This window comes from Silene latifolia, chromosome Y (assembly GCF_048544455.1).
Source record: "Silene latifolia isolate original U9 population chromosome Y, ASM4854445v1, whole genome shotgun sequence".
NCBI lineage: Eukaryota > Viridiplantae > Streptophyta > Magnoliopsida > Caryophyllales > Caryophyllaceae > Silene > Silene latifolia.
Window position 1 is genome coordinate 469,467,327 of NC_133538.1, and position 15,942 is coordinate 469,483,268.

At 41.2% G+C, this 15,942-nt stretch overlaps 1 non-coding gene across 1 annotated transcript; it reads right to left on the bottom strand.

Moving 5' to 3' along the window:
* Positions 1–1,505: 1,505 nt before the first annotated feature.
* On the bottom strand, positions 1,506–1,614 carry LOC141636264 (small nucleolar RNA R71). Its single transcript, XR_012540887.1, has one exon. It is a non-coding gene; the product is annotated as a small nucleolar RNA R71 (small nucleolar RNA).
* Between the last annotated feature and the right edge of the window lie 14,328 nt (positions 1,615–15,942).

A 15,942-nucleotide genomic window follows, 5' to 3' on the forward strand; every position in this document is an offset into this window, starting at 1 on the left:
GCACTCTCCAATCGATCAACCATGCCCCGTAGTCGATCGACCAAGCCGCGCAGCTGAGATTTATTTTTCGTGTTAGACTTTTAAAAGCCCAATTTGTAATTAACTTTTGGCATCGTTTATTAGTAGAACGCAGAATACTTTTAGGTTATGCTTTTCATTATTCAAGAACTCAGTTTAGATCTAGTCTAGAGGAAGGAAGAGGGACGACGGATCTCGAATTTGAATACTTTGTTCATCATCTAATTAGTAAGCTTTTATGCAAATTCCTTCTTCTTTAATTTCTTGTTATTTCAATACTTGTTGTTATTAATTTACTTTCAGAGATTCATCTTTTGTTCCTTTGTCTTTAATTCAATTTCAATTATGTCAATCTCGTTCTTTGCCTTTAATTTTGCAATTGTTATAGTTTTAGTCATGAGTAGCTAATTGTCTTGATTGGGAACGAGGTGAGCCATGGCATGAGTTAGGGTCAATTTTATTAGTATGATTTTCTTACATATCGATTTTATTACCTTTTGATAAACCCATCTTGCTAGATTGAAAGATTAGTAGGTTAGGTTGTCATTAGATTTGGAATTTTCTTTGAGCGAAAGCTTTGAGAAATTCTAGGGAATTAGAAGACCGTAAGGTTAATTTGAGCATTGATCGAAAGGCTTGCTTACATTGCCTGAGACCATATTATAGGACCTATGCTACCTTATTGACCTGACCTTAGCCATGGTGAACCGAAGTTCCTGATCTTCTTCTTATCTTGTTGAGAAATTTCATATTTTAGCAATTAGTCATTGGAATCAACCAAATTCAAAACCCCCATTAATTGTTACTTTTATAGACTGAAATAAGCAAATAGAATTGATCTTGTATCTCTGTGGTTCGACCCTTACTATCACTAGCTATAGTTTTAGTTTGGAATTATAAATTTAATTTTGATACAAAACGACGGTATCAAATTTTGGCGTCGTTACCGGGGAGACGGTGTAATTCTTTTTGCTTTAATTTTAGTTTATTTTTCTTGTCTCAAGGAACTTTGGTTCCTTGAGACCGTTGCTTACCCTTGCTTCTAGTTTTGCTTTTGCACAGTTAGGAGACAGGTTTTTGAGAGGAAGGCTTGAGTACTCTCAGTTTTGCGAATATGGCTACGATATATGACAATCTTCAGCCAAAAGAGCACCACCTTCCAAAGGGGCACGTGTTACCTACCCCTACTACTGGTAACTTCGAATTTCGTTCCTCTTATATCGATTTAGTGGAGAGAAATCAGTTTGCTGGTCTACCGGATGAGGATCTTTTGAAGCATATGGAAATTTTCACAGACTACTGCTGTTCCATGCCTATACCGGCTGGGGTGACTCAGGATGAAGTAAAGGGGGTGATTTTCTTATACTCTTTGAAGGATTCTGAGCGAGATTGGTACCGCTACCTTGATAGAGTAGCAGCTGGAGTCACTGACTGGACATCTCTCGCATTGGCCTTCTACAAAAAATACTTGCCACTTGCAAAGACTGATGCTTTGAGAAGTAAAATCACAAATTTCCAGCAAGGACCTAATGAGGAATTTTGTGAAGCATGGGGACGTTTCAAGAATTTGGTTCGGTCTGTCCCTCACCACGGTTTCCAGCAGTGGTACCTTTGCAACTTATTCTACAATGCTTTATATGATGATTACAAGGTCATCCTGGACGCAGCTGCGAATGGTAGGTTCCAAAACAATACCGGTCAGAATAAAGGTTGGAACACTATTGAGGAGATGGCAGTCCATAGAGCTGAGTTTGGGAGTTCACGTGGAAAATCACGCAAGCAAAGTGATGAAATGAGTGCCGTTGTGACACTCGTTACTTCTATTACTGCCCGTCTCGAGAAGCTCGAGGCCTCTGAAGTTTCCAAGGAAAGAGTTGAAGTTCCTGTCCATAATTCAGATGAGACCGCGAAATTGAGAGAAATGGTCCAAACTCTTTTAGTTCAAGTGGCAAAAATAGAAGCAGCCGGGATTGAGTCCACAAAGAATTTTGTGAAGAAGTTGGAGAATATAGAGGCTAAGCAAGTCGCCAATTCTTCAAGCAAATGTGAAGGGACAATTGAAACGATTAATGCCATTAATCTCCGAAGTGGCTTTTCTTATGATTGTCCCGATAAGCCAAGAGGAGATTCGGGAAATGATAAGGAGGCTAGTTTAATTTATGTTGCAAAAACGAGCTCAATTTCCAGTACCTATGGTCGATCGACCAACACAACCAGTCGATCGACCGGGTTGTCAGATGAAAAAGTTTCTGATCAGAAACTATTCATACCCAGCACAAGTGGTCGATCGACCAACACCATCAGTCGATCGACTGAAGTTTTTGACGAGGCAGTCTCTGCCCAGGAACTGTTCACACCACGCATAAGCAGTCGATCGACAAACATTGCTAGTCGATCGACTGAGACTCCTGATGAGGAAGTTTATGTCCAGGAACTATTCATGCCCAGTGTGATTGGTCGATCGACCACTCCTATCAGTGGATCGACTGGGTCTCCAGTACAGGACGCAAATCCGTCAACTAGTTTGCATGATTCTACATTTATTGATGATTTGACGGAAGTTTTAAACTTACGGAAGCCGAAGGTTACTGATCCTACGGCCAATGTTGCAGTCCCGTATCCGGAGCGTTTAAAGAGTACTAAGCTGGAGCGCAAGTATGGTAAGTTTTTGGAGATGGTCAAGAATCTCGGGGTAACCATTCCTTTCACAGACCTAATTACCCAGGTACCCTCTTACGCTAAATTTATGAAAGACATTTTGAATCGTAAGAGAAACTTTCGTGATGATGGTAATGCTGCTTTTGTGGAAGAATGCAATGCTCTTTCGCAAATTAATATACCACCCAAATTAAAGGACCCGGGTAGTTTTTCAATTCCCTGTACTATAGGTAACCACGAAATTGGGAAGGCCCTTTGTGATTTAGGGGCCAGTGTCAGTGTCATGCCTTATTCTGTTTGCGAAAGGTTAAATATTGGTAGACTTAAGGTGACCGATATTACTGTTCAGATGGCAAATAGATCGACTCAGAGACCTATAGGAGTCTAGAGGATGTACCCGTTCGAGTGGGTAAGTTTTTTATTCCTGTCGATTTCGTTGTTTTGGACATTGCAGAGGACAGTCAGATACCTATTATTTTAGGTAGACCATTTTTACATACAGCTGGGGCTGTAATAGATGTCAAACACGGAATCATAACCTTAGAGGTAGGGGATGACACCATTGAGTTCAGTCTTGCTCGTAAGGCCACTGAACCTGCTGATGATGATATGTGTTATTCCATTGATATTGTTGACATGGCTCTTAATTATAATTGGAGGGAATCCTTAGCCAAGGATCCCTTAGCTGATCTAACCTGTTTAGATGAGTGTGCAGGTAATACAGCGGAGAATGCTGAGGAGCCAGATGCTTTGGTAGCCTCAATGGAAAGCTACGAGCTCATAGAGGAAGAAGATGAGATGCTCTTGAGCCTAGCGAACGAGAATTTGGTAAACACTTGCTATACCATTGAAGCTGATTCTGTCTGTGCTGTAGAGGTAAAGGTGCCTGAGCGTAAGCCACTTCCTCCTAATCTTAAGTATGTTTTTCTAGATGATACAGAAAGCGACTGACTATTGTTAGTGCTAAGCTTAATGATGACCAAATGCCTTGCTTTGATGTGTGTGCTTAAGAAAAACAGGAAGGCTTTAGGTTACTCTTTGGATGATATTAAGGGCATCAGCCCTGATATTTGCATGCACATGATAGAGTTGGAGGAAGGCCACAAGCCTTACAGACAGGGTCAACGCAAGTTGAACCCGAAGATGCAGGAAGTTGTTATGGCTGAGGTGATGAAACTACTCGATGCAGGTATTATTTATACAGTTGGCAACTCCAAGTGAGTTAGCCCAGTTCAGGTAGTTCCAAAGAAAGGAGGGACTACCGTGGTTAAAAATGAGAAAAATGAATTAATACCAACTCGAGTAGTGACTGGGTGGCGGATGTGCATTGATTATAGACAGTTGAATGCCGCCACTAAGAAAGACCACTTCCCCCTCCCTTTTGTTGACCAAATGACTGAAAGACTTGCTTCTAACAAATTGTTCTATTTTCTAGACGGATATTCAGGGTTCTTTCAGATCCCTATTCATCCGGATGATCAGAGTAAGACCACTTTTACCTGTCCGCAGTTGGTTTTTGCGTACCGCAGGATGCCCTTCGAATTATATAACGCCTTAGCTACCTTTCAGAGGTGCATGATGGGGATTTTTTCTGATTATATAGAGAACATTATGGAGGTATTTATGGATGATTTCTCAGTTTATGGTAATGACTTTGATCGTTGTTTAGCTAACCTTGATAAAGTCATGCATCGTTGTATTGATGTTAATCTTGTTTTAAACTGGGAAAAGTGTCAGTTTATGGTCAATGAGGGAGTTGTGTTAGGGCATCTGATTTCTGATAAAGGTATACATGTTGACAAAGCAAAAGTGCAGGTGATTGAGCAATTGCCTCCTTCCGTGAATGTTAAAGGAGTGAGGAGTTTCCTTGGTCACGCTTGTTTCTATCGGCGTTTCATTAAGGATTTTTCAAAAATTGCTAAACCACTTACACAATTGCTCCTTAAGGATGCTGTCTTTGAGTTTACTGATGAGTGCCTTTTAGCTTTTAACAGGTTGAAGGAGGCTTTAGTTTCTGCACCAATCATTCAGCCACCTGATTGGGATCTCCCATTTGAGATTATGTGTGATGCCAGCGATTATACGATCGGTGCTGTTTTGGGACAGCGGAAGAACAAAGCTTTGAATGCCATATACTATGCGAGCCGAACTCTGGATGAGGCTCAAGTCAATTATTATACCACTGAGAAGGAGTTTTTAGCTGTCGTTTTGCCTTAGAGAAATTTCGATCTTATTTGTTAGGTTCTAAGGTTGTTGTTTATACTGATCATGCAGCGTTGAAGACTCTCTTTCTTAAGAAGGATGCAAAGCTGAGGCTCTTGAGGTAGATACTCCTTTTGCAGGAGTTTGATTTGGAGATCAGAGATAAGAAAGGAGGAGAGAATGTGGTGGCTGACCATTTATCTCGTCTGCAGCTGACAAAAAGGGAGGATTCGTTACCTATTAATGATTCTTTTCCTGATGAGAGTCTGTTAGCTATTACTACTTCAGGGTCTTATCCACCTCCGTGGTTTGTGATACGGTCGTTCTGTACCAAAAATAAATACCTAAGTTACTACTAACAGAAGTCAGCGGTAAGTAGGGTCGATCTCCACAGGGAGGCTAAGTTGCTATCTATCTGTTTAATTCGGTCCGTCGAGGTGTCACGTAAATGGGGGTTGAATTGATTGTGAACTAACTAAACTACTGAAACTAGAGGCAAGAGAAGGGAATAAAGGAAATTAAAAATAAGAGAAAGGAAATATGCTAGGAGTCGGTCTACCGTGGCAGCTATCAGATCTTATACTATCGGGAATACTAAGGCGATTAGACTATTGATAAGAAGAGCTATGGTCGTCACCTTTCGGTCCTTAAACCGCCCTAGAGCGTAAACAGCTTAACTTTCGCCCTCACTGCAATACCCTATTTTAATTAAGCAAGCCTTCCCTTCCAATCTTTCGATCTAGGTCAGGGTTAACTAAATTTATGGTCTCCTACATGCATTCATTCAACCGGATAACAATTATATTGCCTAATACAATTCCTATCGCAAGACTAATCTATATAAGTCAATTAAAACATCGCTACCACGGCTTCCCTAATCCTAACATACTAGGGGAATTAGCTATGCATAGTTAAGGGAGAACAATAAATAAAGAAAGAACAAATAATAAACATTAAATTAAATTAAAGAGAGAAAAGGGAAGAAAGGATTACTGAAATAAATGATCCGGAAATGAAAGAACAAAAGTAACAGTAGCAATGACCGAAGAAAAGGTAATTAGAGAGGTCAAGAGGGAGAGAAGTAACGTCCTCCTCTTAGATTTATTTTATAGCCTCAAAACATAAACCTAATCTAAGCTTAACGTAAATTGAGGCCCAATAGCTTGCAATTGCTCGATCGAATAGTTAAGTCACTCGATCGAACAGTTCCTACGTCTGTTTACTCGATCGACCAAAAGATAAGGCTCGATCGAACAGTTGGCCACTCGATCGAACAGTTCCTTCGTCTGTTTACTCGATCGACCAAAAGAAACTGCTCGATCGAGTGGTTCCTGGTTTCAGCTCGTGTTGGTCTTGTAATTTGGTCTTTGACTTGGCCTTTTAGCTCCCGAAATAGCTTCACGCATCCCAAGACAACAATATTTCCCGCTCCAAATTATCTCTTCCTCCAAATGCATGCTAAACGGACGGTAAAAGGCTTGATTTCACTACTTTATGGCTCATTCCTGAAAATAAGACAAGAACTTCCAAAGTATGCAATTCGGGGCATTTCGTAGCATAAAACCACGATAAAAGCATAGAAATACGTGCATAAAATAGGCTAAAAAGACTATATAATATGCACGTATCAAATCTCCCCAAACCAAACCTTTACTCGTCCTCGAGTAAACTAAAATGCAACTAATGGAACGGAAAAGATAAATCAGAGCTAGCTACAAATGCCCACTTAAGCCAATTTAATGCAAACAAACTAACACTTATAGCAGACAGTCAAATGCAAACGAGTTATAAAATGTTTATAAACAAAGCTGAACCGTCGACCTTGCAAGACCTTTAATAGTGGACTCTCACGGGTCACTCTTTCTCTCATGAAGCAAAGGGTGAACATATATATGTAAGAGAGAAAGAAAAATAGTCGCTCACCTAAACTACGACCCACATAACATGCATGCAACTAATATGATAGATAATTCTAGCTACCGTACATACATTCCAACCAACAAGGTCCTGTCACAGCCGAGGGCTTACAAAAATATGGTAAAGTGAGGCAATGGGTAAGAAGAGGCAAAACATGTATGGGAATGTGGAGGTATAGGTGATCAAGCTAGTACCTAAACAAAACCATATATCAACATCCGATTCTAACTCAATTATAGAATAAGCACAATGCCCTTCATTTGGCATAAAACTCACCAAACCGAACCAAACATACTCCTCATATGAAATAAGATAGAACATAGGAGCAGAAACCGTCTCATCAAACATCTTTTTTCTTTTTCTTTTTCTTTTTCTTTTTCTTTTCTTTTTCTACAACTTCACGTTTTTCATTTTTTTTTCGATACTTTTTTCAATTTCACGTCTTCTTTTTTTTTCTTTTTCATTTCTTTTTTTTTCATCCTCCCTTTCTTCATAAATTACCAACTCTGAATCAACAGAATATGCGCCAAAATTTGATGCAATGAAATATATACCGCAAAACATACACTAAACTAGCTTGACAAGGCAGGCTAAATTTGGATGTAGCTAAGGGTCAACTGGCAAATTTGGCTAATGTGGAGTTAAATGGGTAAAAATGAAAGAAAGGGAAATTTGTAAGCACCTCCCTGCATGTGACACCAACCACTAACCCGAATGTATGACGGCAAAAAGCAATTGAATGTCATATATGTGCAAATTAATGTTACATGATATGCAAGGAGTAACTACTCACAATCCTACATGAAACTGGTCATAAATGACACCAGTTTATAAGGCTCTAAATCTCAGAATTTATAAGTAGGTTGCCAAAATTTCAGGTCAAGTCTATATGTTCAGCTAAATTAAACATTAACTCGTAGATTATGCAAAAGACAAAGCTAAAAGAATAATAGTTTAATGCACGGCTTAAGCAAAAAGACAATTGCAGAGCAATATCATCATGGAAATCTACCGTACCGACTCAACCTATATGCTAAAGTAACGTGAATATTTTTTTGAAATTTTGAACAATTTTTGAATTTTTATGGAATTTTAAATTTTAATGAAATAAATAACAATGCAAACAGAAAATTAAACGTGATAACAGAAATGCAAATAAAAACAATATGCAGACACAGATATGGATGCATAACCTCCCCAAACCAAACCGTACAATGCCCCCATTGTACCAAAACATGGAAAGGAAATGCAAACTAAAGGAGAAAGAGAGTAAAAGCGGAAAACTCACAAAATGCGCAAATAAGGGGACCTCCCCAAACCGACCATGAACATGGGAGGTTGCTAAGGGCCAGGAAAACCGTCTCAGGAAGCTAATCCAAGTCAACACGTGAAAGGGCATCCAAAATCAGCTCGATCGAAGAGAATTGTGGTCGATCGAGCTGATTTCTCATCTTGCAGGTGGTCGATCGAGTAGATGAAATGCTCGATCGAATGGATTTGGCAAGATGAAGTGCCCGATCGAGTACAAAAGTACTCGATCGAGTGATCCGCAGCGTATTCTCGCATAATGCAATGAAAAACAGCCCGCGAATCGACAAAAACAAGCATACTGAGATAGTCTATGGTATAAAACCATTTATTACAACTGAAAGTAAATAAAAATGCAAAATAAAATCGCCGGGTTGCCTCCCGGGTAGCGCTAGCTTCAGTCAGGTCCCAGCTCGACCTTCTTTTTCTTCGAGCCTCTCTAATTAAATACAATCAAAAAAGCTCAAAGCGCGCAGCATTAAATCATAAACCTGCGCATGTGCTACACAAAAGCATAAGTAGCACAAAAGTGGATTACAGAAATAGGAAATAAAAATGTTTTTAACTTTTTAAGCCGAACAAATTTCCTATGAGCGCTCCTAAATTTATCCACAAAATAAAGGAGCGCGGGAGCAATTGTCAATAAGGTAGGGCCCCGTTTCAGATTAACGAACTTGAAATGATAAGGACGGTGAAAATTTGATAAATTATGCGTCCACATATGAGAGGGTGTAGCATTAAAAGAGATAGCACGAGTCAAACGAGGCAATATACTATTAAAGCAAACAATAATTAAATTATCGTTTACTACCTCAGGTTGGTCGCTCTCAATGACGGAATCATAGATAAAAGAGTTTATTACCTCTTCCGTGCTAGGAGCAATTACCGCCAATTTGTCCTTTCGTCGCCCTCAGTGGAATTCAGCCCATAAATCTCAGCTTCAAGTGTATCCGACTCAGCTTTGAATAAGGGGGATTCACCGTAACCGTTATCATCGTCAAAATCGTCATCTAAATCAAACCCATATGACGAATCAACGCTCCCAATGGCCAAATCAGTCGATCGAGCAAAATAATCACTCGATCGACCAACTTCCTCCTGAATTCCACTCGATCGAGTGGAAAGATCACTCGATCGACCAACTTCTCCTGGAAAATCACTTGATCGACCAATATAAGTCACTCGATCGAGTGATTCCTCCTGCACATGGCTGAAATCTTCGCGTAAGCTAGTGAAATATGATAGAAACTCGTCGTCGGAGTCATAGAGGTCATCTTCAGCATTGGGCAACACGGTTTCCTCGGGGAAAAACCGCTCTCAAAGAAGGTATACCTCTTCTTCTTGTATCTCACCGCTAATCGAGCAATGTCGCTTTGAGCTTAAGGAGTCGAGCGTCCATATTCTTATTGCTCTCTTGCATTTGTGATACAAGCGTCACCATTGAATATGTCCACTCCGCGATCTCTTCTATCTCCATCTCACCGCTAATCGAGCAACTGCACCCGAGCTTATCAACTCGCGAGGAGAATTGTCTATCATAATCTTACGAGCTTGCATCCGAGATGCAATTGTCTCCAATAAAGGTTTCAGCTCCGCAATTTCTTCTTCTTGTATATCGGGAGGATCTTGTTGCGGTGGCCATTGATAGGGTGGATGTGGCGGCACAATTACAACCGCATTGTGCTCAAGAAGACCACATCCCCAAGATTTCTTCCTTTCCCAACTAGCGGGTTTTTCAGCTTGGGCTTCAAACCGAGCAATTAGTCGGGAGACAGATGTCATCTTGGCAAGAGGGATCGAAGGTACTCAAGCCTTCCCTTCGATAATCTCCATCAAGAGCCTGTCTAATAAACCCGTAGGCCTATCAAAACAAAGACTAAAGAAAAAGATAAGAACGACCTCAAGGTACTTAGTCTTCCCTTGAGGCGAAAAGACAAACAAAATAAAACAGATAAAAAGCGTGCCGCCTCCCCAACAACAGCGCCAAAATTTAATACGGTGGTTGCTGCACCAAAAATAAATACCTAAGTTACTACTAACGAAGTCGGTAAGTAGGGTCGATCTCCACGGGGAGGCTAAGTTGCTATCTATCTGTTTAATTCGGTCTGTCAGGGTGTCACGGAAATGGGGGTTGAACGATTGTGAACTAACTAAACTATCGAAACTAGAGGCAAGAGAAGGGAATAAAGGAAATTAAAAATAAGAGAAAGGAAGTATGCTAGGAGTCGGTCTACCGTGGCAGCTATCGGATCTTATACTATCGGGAATACTAAGGCGATTAGACTATTGATAAGAAGAGCTATGGTCGTCACCTTTCGTTCCTTAAACCGCCCCTAGAGCGTAAAAAAACTTAACTTTCGCCCTCACCGCAATACCCTATTGTAATTAAGCAAGCCTTCCCTTCCAATCTTTCGATCTAGGTCGGGGTTAACTAAATTTATGGTCTCCTGCATGCATTCATTCAACCGGATAACAATTATATTGCCTAATACAATTCCTATCGCAAGACTAATCTATATAAGTCAATTAAAACATCGCTACCACGGCTTCCCTAATCCTAACATACTAGGGGAATTAGCTATGCATAGTTAAGGGAGAACAAGAAATAAAGAAAGAACAAATAATAAACATTAAATTAAATTAAAGAGAGAAAAGGGAAGAAAGGATTACTGAAATAAATGATCCGGAAATGAAAGAACAAAAGTAACAGTAGCAATGACCGAAGAAAAGGTAATTAGAGAGGTCAAGAGGGAGAGAAGTAACGCCCACCTCTTAGATTTATTTTATAGCCTCAAAACATAAACCTAATCTAAGCTTAACGTAAATTGAGGCCCAATAGCTTGCAATTGCTCGATCGAACAATTAAGTCACTCGATCGAACAGTTCCTGCGTCTGTTTACTCGATCGACCAAAAGATAAGGCTCGATCGAACAATTCCTTCGTCTGTTTACTCGATCGACCAAAAGAAACTGCTCGATCGAGTGGTTCCTGGTTCCAGCTCGTGTTGGTCTTGTAATTTGGTCTTTGACTTGGCCTTTTAGCTCCCGAAATAGCTTCACGCATCCCAAGACAGCAATATTTCCCGCTCCAAATTATCTCTTCCTCCAAATGCATGCTAAACGGACGGTAAAAGGCTTGATTTCACTACTTTATGGCTCATTCCTGCAAATAAGACAAGAACTTCCAAAGTATGCAATTCGGGGCATTTCGTAGCATAAAACCACGATAAAAGCATAGAAATACGTGCATAAAATAGGCTAAAAAGACTATATAAAATGCACGTATCAGTTTGCTGATTTTGCTAACTTTGCTGTGACAGGTAGGATACCACCCGAGCTTTCATGGCAGCAGAAGAAGCGGTTCGCTTATGATGCTAGACAATACTTTTGGGATGATCCTTATGTTTTCAAGGAATGCGCAGACGGTCTTATCCGGAGATGTGTGCCTCAATGGGAGGTGAAGGATATCGTAGAAGCTTGCCACTCTTCTGCCTATGGTGGTCACCATGGTCCGTCCCGGACTGTGGCAAAGGTACTCCAATCTGGTTTCTATTGGCCAACTTTGCATGCAGATAGTCGCAATTTTGTTGCCGAGTGCGATGCTTGTCAAAGATCGGGGAATATCTCCAAGAGACATGAGATGCCACAGGTAGGCATTCTTGAGGTTGAGATTTTTGATTTCTGGGGCATTGATTATCAAGGAACTTTTCCGAGCAGTCAAGGTAATAAATATATCCTCGTAGCTGTAGATTATGTGTCCAAATGGGTAGAAGCTATCGCTACTCCCCATTGCGACGCAAAAGCCGTGATTAAAATGTTTAAAAAGATTATTTTCCCTCGTTTTGGTGTCCCTAGGGTTGTCATTAGCGATGGGGGAATGCATTTTAAAGAGAAACAACTTAGTGCTTTATTGACTAAATTCGGTGTCCAACATCGTCGAGGTTTGGGGTATCATCCCCAAACTAGTGGTCAGGTTGAGATTTCTAACAGAGAATTAAAAGAAGTCTTAGCTAAAGTTGTTTCTAAATCATGGAAAGATTGGAGTCTTAAGTTAGATGATGTCTTATGGGCTTATAGAACCGCGTTTAAGACGCCAATTGGGATGTCACCATACCGATTGATTTATGGTAAGACATGTCATTTACCTGTTGAGTTGGAACGTAAGTCTTGGTGGGCTATATGTGATTTGAATTTGGATCCTAACCTCTCTCGTGAGAAACGCATGACACAGCTGAATGAGCTGGAGGAATTTAGGCTGCTGGCCTATGATAATGCTAGGATCTACAAAGAGAAAACAAAGCGTTGGCACGACAAGAGAATCATCAAGCGCGAGTTCCATATTGGCGATAAGGTACTTCTTTTTAACGCACGTATCCGTTTATTTCTTGGTAAGCTGAAATCCAGGTGGACTGGCCCATATACGGTCCACAAAGTTAGATTTACAAAATTCGGATCAGTTGAATTGGAGACCTCTGCTGGAGAAAGGTTCAAAGTTAATGGCCAATATGTGAAACATTATCACGGAGCAGACGATTTCGTTGGGCAGGTCGAAGTACTATACTTTGACCCAATTTTGGAAGCTGCAAACTAAGGTAAAAAGGTCGTGCGAGACCTCTTAAACCAGCGCTAACCGGGAGGCAACCCGGCTTGTAAACTTTTGTAATTAGGATCTTTACAGTTTTATTTCAATTATTTTGCATTAGGACCTTTAGCTTGTTTTCTTTTAATTAGCAATGTCTTGGTTCGGAGAATATGCGCCTTTGAAAATTTTTGCAGGTGATTATTTTATGCAAAGTGCGCAGGTGATTTACTGAATGTTTGTGAGAGAATGACGGGAAATTATGATGGCAAAATGAATTTTTGACGAATTTGAGTTTAATTGCTAGCGTCCTCAGTCGATCGACTAAGTTACTCAGTCGATCGACTGATGAGGGAAAAGCAGAAGCCACTGTATAAGAGAGATTGGTCGATCGACTGGGTCATGTAGTCGATCGACCACCACGCGAAAAGGCAGAAGGGCTGTTTGAGGAAGACTGGTCGATCGACCGAGTCAAGTGGTCGATCGACCACAGCGCGAGTTCAGAACGCACGTTAATAGGGAAGTGTTGCTTCACTCTTCATTCACTCTTTCACTTTCACAAAATCAGAAAAATCAAAAGCAAATCCTATTTTCTTCCCCCTTTTTCGCGATTTTCTTGCTAATCCATCCCTTTATCTCGATTTTTCTTGCTTAAATATTCAAGTTCTCGTCAAAGGTATGTCCCTAATCCCTTCTTACTCCTTTATATTCGATTTTTACTGAAGTTTCATGCCCAAATTTCGAACATTGTTACATTGAGACGGAAAAATCGAATTGGGGGAAATCGATTTAGGGCTAGTTTCTTGTCGATTTTTATGCTTTAATTGCTTTTTCTACCCTTTTTCCTTGATTTTCGAAACAAATTAGCAACTAGGAGGTGTTTAATGCAAATACCCAAATTTTCCCCAAATTTTCGAAACCCTAATTCGGTTTCCAACTTCTGATTGTTGGTTAGGGTTTCGTAAATTGACATTGTTGATGGTTATGGGAATCTAGTTGTTAATTTTTTTCATTTTGTAGGAAGCAAAGATGACAAAGGGAAAGCAGGCGATGTACGCGGGTCAGTCCCGTCAGGGAGCTGCCAAGCGGCCGCGGGGTCCGCCATTGATGATCGAGGCAACTACGGATAGTCTACCTGACTATCCGCAGGTTATTTTTTCCAATTCTACTCAGCATGCCAAGTTCGCTCTTTTTGTCGCGAAAATCAATGTAATAGCCACCCGATTTCTTCACAAACCTACTTTAGAGAAATTGGGCTGTTTTGAGTCTGTTGTGTCCCTGCTAAATGGGACAAGAATGACGGGTCTAGTGGACTTAGCTGAGTTCACTTATTACATTTTGACCCTTGAGTTTTTCTCGTCCTATGCTTTTGACCAGGCTTCTTTTGAAGCCAACAGGAGTAGCCCTTGCATTTCTTTTCGGCTATTCAATGTCAACTACTGCCTGACATTAGCCGACTTTGTTGGATTTTTGGGTCTTTATTTCGAGGGTAACACCTCGTAAACTTCTGATGTTCACCGAGTCATGTGGTCTTGTATTAGTGACTGGAACGGGCCTAGGAGGACGGGCACTTCCGTCCACTTGCCCCCTTTTCGTTATTTTCTACGGCTAATGGGTAATACCATTTTCGGCGGTAAAGAGTCAAATAATGTGAATACTATTGAACTGTCTATCTTGGCGGGCTATCTGAACATTGAAATTCGGGTAGCCCGTATCTATAACATTGCTTATTTGACTGCCGCTCACTTTCAGACTGTAAGTGAGGGCACTTTGACAACTATTGCTTGTGGTGGGTTGGTGACACGTATCGCCAACCGCCTAGTTCTTCTTTTCCCTCGCGAGGAGGCTCCTATTGACCCTGACCTACGCTTCATGGATCTTGCCTACGCGAGGTCTGTGAAGTGGGTCGATAGTCGGAGTCGATGGAAGATTGACTCTTTCATCTGCGGCCCCATCCCTGTCCTTAGCCTCCCTCCTATCCTGCCCCTTACCACTGTTCAGGGGGCAGCTCTCCCGCCCTTGCCTAGCTACAGGCTCCCCATTGGGGCGGGCACCGCTACTGCTAGCACCTCGAGGCGGGCTCATGCCTCATTTTCACGAGCCTCCTCCTCTTCCACTCCTGCTCCCACGGGTTACCCGGACACTTTCCGCCCCCCTACACCTTTGGTTATCCCTCCGGTCATGGACCAAAGGGGGATGTCACGTGTGTTGAGTGACTTGTGCAAGAGCTTTGACTAGCACCGACTAGACACGGCCCTGGCCCTGTACGCAGTTTACGAGGAGTACGCCCGGGGAGGGATGCTCCCACAGGGTGCCTGGACTCACCCGTCTTTCTTTGTCCCTCCGGTGGGCGGTTACCCTCAGCCTACCAGGAGACCTCCTCCCACGACTACTACTGTCGCTGCTGCTAAGGCGGAGGAGGAGGAGAGCGACTTGGGGTCCGGAGAGGATAGTGGTTCTGATTACGACGGTGGGGATTAGATGCTTGTGACCTCCCCTGTTTTTGGCTGGTTTGGGGAGGTCGTCTTTTGTGAGTTTCCTCTCCCGCTTTATTAGTTTCCCTTTCTTTTGTTGTTGCTTTTACTCCTCCCTATATTGTTGTGACTGCTGGTGATTTGCTGCAGGGCACAATGGGGGCATTGTGCGTTTGGTTTGGGGAGGGTATTTGCATATGTCTTTTGCATCTGCATCTCTCTCTTTTTTTTTTTTATTATTTTTTTTTTTTTTTTATTGCATTTCAGTCACACGTTTACTGCATTTCAGCTTGCATTTGTGTTATTTCAAAAAAAAAAACAAAGAAAAAAAAAACTACAAAAAAAAGAAAAAAATCAAAAATATCACGTTTACTTTTGCATATAGTCGAGTCGGATTGGAGTTTATTAATGATGATATTGCACTATTAGTCAAATATGCCATTCCTTGCCTTTTCACAGCTGCTTAGCGAGAATTAAAAGTGATTTCTCAACTTTTGGCAAACTACTTATACTTTCTGAGATATAGAGCCTAAAACTGGTGACATTCATGACCGGTTAATTTAGGATTGAGAGTAGTACTCCCGTCATTTCATGTTTTGCACGTGTATGAGTTTTGATTGCTTTTTGCCTATACGCATTGGTTTGTGGTCGGTATTACATGTTTTGAGAACTATTGCATCTTCTGCTTTCTCATTTTGCCCCATTTAACTCCACTATAAGCCATATCTGCCAGTTGCCCTCAACTACATCCCATACTTAGCCTACCATTATGCCGAGCTAGGTAGTA